The 11,326-nt window shown below is 41.7% G+C and overlaps 1 non-coding gene across 1 annotated transcript; it reads right to left on the reverse strand.

Annotated features, from left to right (window-relative positions):
• Window positions 1–222: 222 nt before the first annotated feature.
• Window positions 223–328, reverse strand: LOC112426272 (U6 spliceosomal RNA). Its single transcript, XR_003017547.2, has one exon. It is a non-coding gene; the product is annotated as a U6 spliceosomal RNA (small nuclear RNA).
• Window positions 329–11,326: the final 10,998 nt, after the last annotated feature.

Genomic DNA, 11,326 nt, shown 5'->3' on the forward strand with positions numbered 1-11,326 from the left:
TAGAGATCTTTCGCCTCTGTGGTTAGCTGTATTTCTGGGTATTTTATTCTTTTAATGGCTATTGTGAATGGGATTGTGTTCCTGGTTTGACACTCCAGTTGGATGTTGTTGTTGTATAGGAATGTTACTGATTTTTGTACAGTTATTTTGTATCATGGCTACTGTTACTAGTACTTGTTTTCTCTAATCAACACTGCTGTTTTTTAAGTTTTTATTTTATTTTAAAAAATGGAATGCTTTATACATTTTCATGTCAGCCTTGCACAGGGGCCATGCTAATTTTCTCTTACCATTCCAATTTTAGTATATGTGCTGCCGAAGTTAGCACAACACTGCTTCTTATGGGTATATCATCACATCAAAAATACAAGAGTTCTGCAGTAGAGATTGGAAAATCAGTCCCACAGGGATGTGGAGGGGAAAGGGAAGAATGCAGGCAACAGTGCATTGAATCCATCACTTACTCCCCCCAACTTTCCAAGATCTGAGAAAAAAACAATCTCTTTATAAAAAGGTGAATGTGGCAAAGTAGAAAAGTCTGGATAGCATGTCAGAGATGGAGATATGTCTCCTACATGGTATCTAAGGCAAGCTGGTCAGAGTCTGTCATTTGTTCTTCTAGGGGAATCTATGAGGTCTCTAAGGTTCCTGGCTGGGTCCTCGAAGCTTACCTGTATATCCCAAATAGCCTTAGCTCTCTGCGTTGTATTTACTTGTAACTACATCACATTAATATGGTGATCTGTTACCGTCACATCAACAAATTCAAAGCCTCCTCATGTATCATGTAATCACTATGTACTGTGCATTTTCAGCACAGGAATAATGTTGTTCTCTTTAATTTCCTGGACTCAACAAAAGAATGACTCAATCAGAAAGAAATTCCACTTTGCATATGGTTAAATAATGCCTCAGAGATTTTCCCAACAGAAGAGAACAATGGAGTCTTGGCTCCTAAACACTGACATTCACCTGCTTTGTTTCCTATAAAAACTAGGCCAGGCTCTGTGAAATGGGCTGGCCAATGTTGTAACAGCTGTAAGATCAGCTTCTCCACTGTGAGTCTACACAGTGCCTGGAGTCAGAGGAAGGACACTTAATTTAAATAACCTGTCCATCAAACTTTGATTCTAATTATTTTTCTCTCTAATTATTTTCTCTGTTGGTATATTCTGAGATCCAGAAATCACCTGTCTATGTACTTGCTTTTTTGAGAAAGACAAGAGCTTGCATTTATGTAAAAAAAAAAAAAAGTAAGGACAATAACTCTCACATTTCAAAATTTACTTTCTAATACACAAAAATATATTAGGGGAACTAAGGTTAAGATTCTTTATCTTATTGTAATGAGATTCTAAGATGACTCAACTACCTTTAGTCTTTCTTAATGAGGAATCACAGTGGTTTTTGAGGGAGGGTCTACTTTTCTTAAGATGCCTGTGGAGCAGGAAGTTAGCTATGCAGGAAATAGGAAAAAGGGAGGGATAGAAATATTAGTGATTTCTGGCTACTGGACACATCCAGTTCTTGTTGATCATGCTGACCCAGGCAGGGGGTTCTCCATCTGACACTTCATGCTTTTCCTCCAACTGTATAAGCCCAGCGGCTTAAGAATGAGGATCAAAATTTTGTATATGACTAATTCTCTTCTCTCAAGACTGTGATTTTCATTTTGTCTCTAATAGATTTGCTGAAAGAAACTCCCAAAATATATTAAGTGGAAGAATATTTATTGTAATTAAAATGTTCCCTGAGTCAGCAAAGTTAGTGGCCTGATTGTGGAGGCGTCGGCAGACTCTTCAGGACTCCCCAACACGTTCCTCATCAGCTTGCTTCACAGGGAACTCTGTCTGACCCTGTGACCTGGATGCAGCCTGCATAGGGGGCCCAGCCCTCTGGGTGAGGTCACATGCCAACCTAGAACCCTTGGCCTGAGAAACCCCTGCCATTTCTTTTTAGGTGTCTGCATATCTAGAAGGCTACCATTTAGAATGACCCTGGGAAGCATGCCAGTCTCCTATGAAAGCATGCTGTACATTTCATCCCTTAGTTAGTAGGAAGCAATGAAGGGAGTTGGAGTTTACTCTTGGCTAAACTCGAGGCAGCAGGGAAAATCAGTACATGCCTCTTATCATCAAAAACCCAAGTTTGGTATCACATGTGCCTGGGAGGGAATGAAAGGTTGGTGAAACAGACCATCCCTATTGTTCCTTTTGCTGGAGTGTGCTATACTTAGAACACCAGGGGGACTTGTCACCATCATGGGCATTTAGAATGGCAGATGGCAAGCTGGGCGTGGTGGCTCATGCCTGTAATCCCAGCACTTTGGGAGGCCAAAGTGGGCGGATCACTTGAGGTCAGGAGTTCAAGACCAGCCTGGTCAACATGGTGAAACCCATCTCTACTAAAAATAGAAAAATTAGCTGGGCATGGTGGCACGTGCCTATAGTCTCAGCTACTTGGGAGGCTGAGGCAGGAGAATCGCTTGGATTCTCCAGAAGGTGGAGGTTGCAGTAAGCTGAGATCATGCCATTGCACTCCAGCCTGGGTAACAGAGCGAGACCCTGTCTCAAAAAAAAAATTAAAAAAAAAACATGGCAGATGGCAGCCTGTGTGTGTGTGACATACATTTACTTATAAACTTTTGTTTTTCCATACTTTTGTTTTATGATTAATTGCCTGTTAGGCATTTATTGTAGGTGTGATACTGTAAAATATATATTTGATCTTTGACCTGTTTTCTGACATACAACTTCTAAAATCCTTAAAATCTCCAAAATAATGTCTTTTTGTGTGCTAATGAGATGACTGGTGGCAGACAGCCCCCAGATAGCTTCAAATGGGGTGTATTAGTCCATTCTCATGCTGCTAATTAACACACACCTAAGATTGGGTAATTTATACAGAAAAAGAGGCTTAATGAACTCACAGTTGCACGTGGCTGGGGAGGCCCGCCAACCATGGCAGAAGGTGAATGAGGAGCAAAGGTACATGTTACATGGCAGCAGGCAAGAGAGTATGTGCAGGGGAGCTGTCCTTTATAAAACCATCGGATCTCATGAGACTTACTCACTATCATGAGAGCAGCACAGGAAAAACTTGTCCCCATGATTCAATGACCTCCCACCTGGTCCCTCCCATGACATGTGGGGATTATGGGAGCTACAATTCAAGATGAGATTTGGGGGGGTGGGGACACAGCCAAACCATATCATGGGGGCTGGCCCCCAGAAAGAACAAGAAATGATTAGAGTGCTAGATTTTCATCCCCATCTCCCAACCTCTGGGGAGGGGAAAGGGTTGAAGGCTAAGTTGATCACCAGCGTCCAATGGTTTACTTAATCATAAAATCTCAAAATGACTGACTTTGGGGAGCTTCTAGATAGCTGAACATGTGGAGGTTCTAGAAGGGCAGCATGCTCAGGGAAGGCATGGAAGCTCTGTGCCCCTTCCCTGATACCTTGACCTATATATCTCTTCATCTGTATCCTTTGTAATATCATTTATATTAAAGGTAAACTGGTGAATATGAGTGTTTCCCTTAGTTCTGTGAGCCACTCTAGCATATTACTCGAATTTAAGGAGGGGATCGTGTGACTGTTGATTTATAGCCAGCAGTTCAGAAGCATGGGCAAAACAACCTGTGCTTGTGATTGGTATCAGAAGTGGGGTGGAAGCAGTTTTGTAGGACTGAGCCCTTAATTTGTGGGAGCTATGCTAACTCGATGTAGATAGTGTCAGTATTGAATTGAATTAGAGGATACCCAGCTAGTGTCTGCTGCAGAACTGATTGCTTTGTTGGTGTGTAATACAAAACCACACATACATTTGGACACAGAAGTCTTCTGTGTAATTGTTGTGGTTTGGGAGCAGAGGAAAATAAGTTTGTTTTTTCCACAGTTTGTGTTTGTGTTTTTTCCACCCAGAGTGGGGAAAACACTTTCTAAAATGTTAAACATAGAGTTACCAATATGATCCAGTAATTCCATCCCAATGTATGTACCCAAAAGGATTGAAAGCAGAGTCTCAAGCAGGTATGTGTACGCCCATGTTCATAGCAGCACGATTTACAATTCGAAAAGGTAGAAACAATCCAAATGTTCACAAATGAATAAATGGATAAGCAAAATTAACATATACATATATGTATATCAAATAGATAGTTAGATAGTAACTATTACAGAACTTTAAAATGGAATAAAATACTGATACTTGTTATGATATGGATGAACCTGGAAAGCATCATGCTAAATTAAAGAAGCCAGACACAAAGGGTTGCGTAATGAATGATTCCATTTATATGAAGCATCCAGAATAGGCAAATCCATAGAGATAGTATTTCAGGAATCCAAGAGTAAAACTTTAAAAGCAGTTCAGATAATACATTTATTGAATATATTATCCACTCACACAGAGATTTATATAGAGGAGTCCCTATATGGAGCCTGTTCATGTTATTGGCCAGGTTTCTAGTGCAATTATTTCTCTTCTATCATCTTTCTAAGTTTTCTTTCTATCTTTTAATGTTAGGTTCTCTCGTCTACAGGACTTTACTTCAAGTAGCCTCAAAGCTTTTTTAGAAGTGGGTAAGATAAAGTTATAACTAAAAAGCTAACCAAAAACTCTCTTTACACTTAACAACAAACAAACAAAATTGCTTATTTGACCTGAAATAAAAATTTGATTAAAAAAGCTCACACCTCCATTGTTCTTTTGACTTAACATTCATGTTACCAAGTGTGAAAGGTTCACTAAACTGAATATGGTTTCATTGTCTTTTTCTTCATAAGAAGGTTTTGTTTAGTTGAGCGCTTTCTGCTGTGCAAGTTTTATGGTGAGGTTTCCCTCCAATCATACTGCCCATTGGTATGTTATGAAACAGTTTATGGCCTTCATTAACTTTGATGATAATAATTAAATGAAGCTGTGAATTATGTCCAGGGACAGCTCTCTGGGGTGTTCCTGATTCAGTTTCCACAGACAATCAAGAGATGGTTGGTCTAACTAAGCCAGAGTCCAGAATATTGTGACTTAAATATCTTCTGAAAATAGAAGTCTGTCCATAGAGAAAAAATATAAGAACAGAAACAAATATAAGTCAGTACAGAGAGATCCTTGCAATGAGCACAGAGATTGCAGTAGTGGAAGCTTCAGAGGAGAGGCAGTGCTTCCTCTGGGTGTCAGCCTGATTCGGTGAGGAGGAAAGGTCAGTGGCACCTGCTAAGCCCTTACAATGAACTGAGCATATAGTGTCTCTTTAGTCCTCACAAAACTCTCATAAAGATGCCGCATTGTGCCCACTGCCCAGAAGAGTGAACAAATGCTTGTTTCCTGGTAAACTTTATGACATAAAGCAGAGGTCCCAGCTATGAGAACTGAAGCTGTGGATATCTTACAGTCCTCAGTTCATACGGATGAAGGGGTATCTGGGCCCATGAGGGACTGTCTGATGGGCCATGGGCCAGGGTCCCCTGAGTCTTCCATTGGAGTCCCATGATTTTATGCCTGATTCTAAGGAAGACAGTGCTGCAAAAAGAAGTAAGAAACAATGGGAAGGCTAGATCACTATGCCCTCCAGAGTATATTCAATGACCGATGTGGAGTCCTCAAAAGAGGCAGCCATGTGGCAGGACAGGGACAGGGGTGCAGGCGTGGGTGCACCATGTTAGCTTCATAGACGTACCACCGGGCATCTCCTAGGGAGGCTAAAGAAGGAGTGGAAAATGGCAAATGTCTTTGTGAGACAAATAGTCCCTCTGAAGCACAGGGAAAATGCTTTCTGGAGAAACTGAGAATTATATGCAGAGGGGCTGAGGGTGAGAGCAAGTCTGTGTCCTGCCTTCATGGAACGGTCTACATCAGACGTCAGACACCGGTGCTGCCATCACCACAACCCAGGTTTTACTTTGTCTGGTATCATCTGGAAAGCACACAGTGATAAGTAGAACATTATTTTTTGTGCTGTTCTCAACCTCTAGAAAAGGAAGCACAATTGAATTGTAACGAATGCACTCTTAAAGGAATAGACAAGTAGATCAATGCTGTGGAACACAATTCAGAAAGTGACCAGTGAATATTTGGAATTTTAGTATCCGATAAAAGTGGTCTCCAAACCAGAGTGTAATGAAGGGCTACTTACTTAATAAACGATGTTGAAATAATTTGTTATCCCTTTGGCAAAAAGTGAAGTTAGGTCACTTTATCACACCACGAAAACAAAAAGCTAGGCAAATCAAATGCCTAAAAATAAAAACGTCAGTAAAATAGAGTATATTTCTGACCTTGAGAATAAGAAAGGAATTATTGAGAAACAAAAATGCAAAACTTATACAGTAAAAGATGGCCAAATATAACCATGTTAGGGACATGCATCAAGTTCTCAGAATTGTCCTATTGAAGCTTTTCTTGGTTTGAGCAGAACAAAAATGCGTCATCTCTCACTGCCTCCATGGAGGTGAAGGGCTGATGCTTTCATCAAAACCTTTCTCCACTTAATATCCTTCTCAAAGTCCTTTCAGGTCCTTGACATAGTTCAGGAATTAAGAGTCACATAACTATTTTTGGCCACTTCCATTGGTGCCCTCCATAATGATCTTGTGTTTTACTTTAGAATATAGTGTTGATTATGTTGGGACCTCAGCCAAAGCTAAGATTAAATAGCTATTTTTCATATCTTGGTGTGTGAATGTGTGTGTGTACTGTGTGTGTCTCATGACACTTCAAATTGATAGCAGCAGTAACTCTCAGGCAGAGGAATGAGTGGAGTAGTGGTCAAGAGCAACATTAACTTTATCTGTGTTGTTTGAATTTTTATAGTGACAATATATTCATGTATTACTTGCATAATTAAAAATAAATGAAATTAAATATACTCTAGCCTGTGCTGGATATGTTTCTGCAACTTAATTTCCATCTGCCAATGAAATAAATCTGAAACCTTTCATTTGGGTTAATGGTCCAACTTAATGTGTCGCTCTGTTGGAAAAAAACCAAATTGCAAGGAGCTCTGTGCTTTGGATTGCTCTTAAGGTCACAGCGTTTTCTTCTGATATTTGCTTTTTCCAGATATATACTCAGTGTGTAATGTACATTTGTCCTGGTCCTTGGCTGACCTAAAGGAGTAAATGGCAAGGCCAGCAACTTCCTCTTTTGCAAACATGAGAGAATACATAGCTACCTGGTCCATTTCCAGCTGGAATCAAAGTCCAGTAGGTAGAATGTTTATTTGAACAGTGAAATTAAATGGGCTTCTGTTTGTCTTCCCAAAATAAGCTGAATAACCACTTTTGTGATTTGCAGAGAGCATCCTGGGGATATTTTGGCAAAGGGGCAGTCGTGAAATGAAACGAGGTGATAAGTGCAAAATGGATACTGTGACTTTGGCTGGAAGCACGCGAGGCATAGCACTGAAGGCACACATACCAATCTTTCCCAGGCACCTTTCCTCTGCATAGTCTTCCACACTGCAGTAACAATACCTTAGTGGTACCTGGGGAGTGTTTTTTATAAACATTTCAAAGTGCTTCCACACCTTCACTGGCCCATTTTACAGCTATCGAGTGCCCATAATGGTTGGTTGCAGGGCTGGGAGTAGAAAGAGCTATTTCCTTTGAGAGCCTAGCTTGGGGAGGTAGACACTTCAGCTAGCATTATAGCCTTCTGGAAAGGGCTTTGAGAGAAGGAAATACAGGAGCTAGGGGATAGCAAAGGCAGACATTAGAGGGAGGTGGGACAAGCTGGGTTGCTTTGGGAAAAAAGAGTGGCACAGGCTGAGGCACTGAGGTCTGGAATTGCACCATGGGTTTTGAGAAACGTAGGTAATGAGGCCAGGACGTGAGCACAGTGAAGCTTCAGCCACATGGAGGGTCTTGTATGATCATTCATGGAGACTGAACCTGACGTAAAGGCAAGAACATTTGATGGATTCTAAGCAAGGGAGGGACTGGGATGTATTTGCACTCCAGGGTGAAGCATCAACAGAAAGGAAGCACCACTGGAGGTTAGGAGGCTAATTATGGAGCTCTGTCAGCAATCTGCACAAATGAGGCTGCTCTAAGACAGAGGTACCCGGAAAAGTGGGAAGAAAATAGAATTGAGAGAAATGAAGGAGCTTCTATTGGTGACTTCTTGGATGCTGGAGAGGCATGGAGAAGGGTGTCTGGGTCGCTGTACCCATCCAGGCACCATTCACAAAGTAGTGAGACTAAAAGGAGGATTAGGGTCAGGGGAGAGTTGAAAAGTCTGCTTTTATAATATGTACTTTCCCACACTTTCTACCCAAATTCCAGTGAACTGGGTATGATTGCAGGTTGAAGTTCGTCTTCTGGCAAGGAATTTTGGACACTCAATAAATGGACTTATCCAAGGCTTCCACCTGGTTATACCAAATATGGGAATATAATGGAGTTTTATTTGCTCTAGCACAGAGTTCCTTTAACTGAGCTGTGAAAAGTTGAGTCCCTTTGACTGTACATCTACTCACTGTGCCTTAGAAGGCAGGATATATACCAGATGCTCCTTGGACAGAATTCCTTCCCTTATTCAGCGCATGTTTATGAATGCCTCCTCTGAGCCAGGCATGCTTGAGATACTAGGAATTCAGCTGTGGAAGTTCAACTCTCAAGAAGCTCACATCTAGGGCGTGGAGTTACAGAAATCAGACCGGAACATGATACAGAAGGGACTAGGTGCTATGGAGAGAAGTGAGCTGGGGAGGGGATACCCTGTGTTGGAGCGGAGGCTACTTCTTTAGAAAGATGAGGGAAGGCCACTCGAATCTGATGCTGAGCAGAGATCAGGGATTTTGTATAAGGGAAGTGAGGGAGTGAGTCATGTGGCCACCTCAGGAGAGCATTCCAGGATAAGAAAACGGCAGGTGCAAAGGCACTGCTGCAGGGAGGTGTTCGATATTTCCAAGGAGTGTGGAGAAGTCCCGTGTGGTGGCTGCAGAGGGAGCAGGGGGAGGATGATGGGAGGTGAGAATAGAGATGTCTGAGATACGCCCTCAAGAGCCCTAGAGGCCATGCGAATTGCATGGGACCCACTGGAGGGAGCCATTCCCAGAGCCGTGACAGGTTGGGACCTGCCTGCAAAGGACCACATTCTGGCCGTGGGGAAGGACAGAAGCAGGAGACCAATTTGGAGGCTGGGGCCTGGGGCCTAGGACAGGCATGGTGAGCAGTGGTCAGTTTCTGAATCCATTCTCAGGGTAGACACAATAGGATTGGTGATTGATTGAATATGAGATGTGAGACAAAGACAAACGCCAAGGATGGCTCCGAGGGTTTTTCCTGAACAGCTGCCAGGATGAAGTTGGCATTGATTTAGGTGGAGGAAGAAAGGAGGGAGCAGGTTTGGGAGCTGGAGATAGAGATTCATTTTTGAAAGTGTTAATTTGAGATGTTCAATTAGACACACAGTGGAGATGCCAAATAGACAATTATACAGGAGTCTGGTGCTGAGTGTTGAGGTCTGGGATGGAGACATCACCCTGAGGGTCCTTAGCATTTAAATGCTGTTTAAAACCAGGAGGTTAGATGAGCTCATCAAGGGAGAGAGAAGGGATAGAAGAGGGAGAGGGTCTGAGGACTCAGCCCTGGAGCATAGATAATTAACAGGCAGATGAGGAGAAACTGGGAGAGGAGACTGAGAAGGAACAGCAGGCAAGAGAAAGAGGGCTAAGGGAGAGCCATGACCTACAATCAGGTCAAGAAGCATTTCTACAGGAGAGATTTATGCTGCTGATCTTCCAATAGATCAAGTAGTGTGGAGACCACCGAGACCCAGCCACTGGAGACCATTAGCCTAGAGAGGTCATTGGTGGCCTTGCCAAGCCCTGTTTTGATTCCAGGTTCGGGAGACAGAGTGTAGTCAGAGGAGAGGAATCACAGACAGCCCAGTGCAGACAATAGGCAACTCTTTCAAAGAGTCATCTTATAAAGGTGAGTGGACAATCAGAGGAAACCTGGGGTGGGTAGGGGGCGGGTGGTGGCAGAGTTCATTTAAATGTGTTTGTGTTTTAGTGGGCAATATGACCACATTTTTCATGCTGATAGAATTCATTCTGGAGAGAAAGACACACTGGTGACGTAGGAGTGATACCTTAGATCATTCACATGTTGGACTAATTAGCAGGCACTGCATGTGTTAAGGAAGAGGAATTGGGGTTGTTCAAGAACTCCTGTAAATGGAGATCACCTGGCTAAGGGAGGGGCTGGTAAGAGTGGCTTATAAGCATTCAAAATAAATGTATCGGGGCTGTCCCTCAGGGAATGAGAAAATGTTGGATTCATGCTTTGTACTTTATATTACAGTGAATTCCAGATGTATTAAATTTAAATGTTAAAGGGTAAAATTATAAAGGTTTTGTGGTAAAGCACAGAAGAAATTTTAAATTTTAAAAGCAATCTTGGGGTGTGGAAGACCTTCTGGAGCATGACACAAAAGCAGGGACCCCAAATGAAAATGCTGATAAATTCAACTTCATACAAGTAGAAAAATTCCACATAGCTAAAAATAATCGAAACATTAAAAAATACAGGGGAAATGTCTATAATTCATAAGATCAATAAAGAGCTAATTTCAAAAATATATGAAGCTTTTACAGATCAATAAGATAAAGACAACCTAAAGGGGAAAATGAAAAATGTTCCCAGATAGGCATTATAAAGTGGTATGACTTACATGGAAGACAGTCTGGCAATATCTTTTAAACTTAAAAATGCATATGCCTTTTTCCTAGAAATTTCATTATAGATATTTTCTTACAAATAAACTTCTACATGTGTGAAATAATGTTTACCCAGGAATCTTTGTGGCAGGATTGATTGTAATAGCAAAATATTGGAGGAAACCTAAAGGTGATCTCTCAGTAGGAGGCTGGTTTTATTATAAATTATGAGACAGCTATACAAGGGAATACTATGCAGTCATTAAAAAGAACAAGGCAGCTCTTATGTAGTTAGATTTCTGAGATACACTGTGAGAAGAGGGAGATCTAGAATACTTTGTTACATTTTTACAATATATAAAACTGTTGAATCATACTCCACCATTTGTCACAGAAGCAACGTAGGAGTAAAAATAAATACACAGTCATGCCATGCCAAAAGCTGTGAGGTATGTTCCCTGCAGATGAGAACAGTGAGGAATCTCTGAAGCTGGAAGCCATAAAGGGAAGGTGGAACACAAAACAGCAAAGCCGAGGACACATGAGCCCTACAGGTGGGAGTAAAGCCCTCCTGCAGAACCTCTGATTAATTCCTATCCCAGATTTCAGGGAGGCCCTGGGAGAGAGTAGGTCTTCAATAGGCAATTAACTGAAGAC

The sequence above is a fragment of the Macaca nemestrina genome, chromosome 7, assembly GCF_043159975.1.
Source record: "Macaca nemestrina isolate mMacNem1 chromosome 7, mMacNem.hap1, whole genome shotgun sequence".
In the NCBI taxonomy this organism is placed as follows: domain Eukaryota; kingdom Metazoa; phylum Chordata; class Mammalia; order Primates; family Cercopithecidae; genus Macaca; species Macaca nemestrina.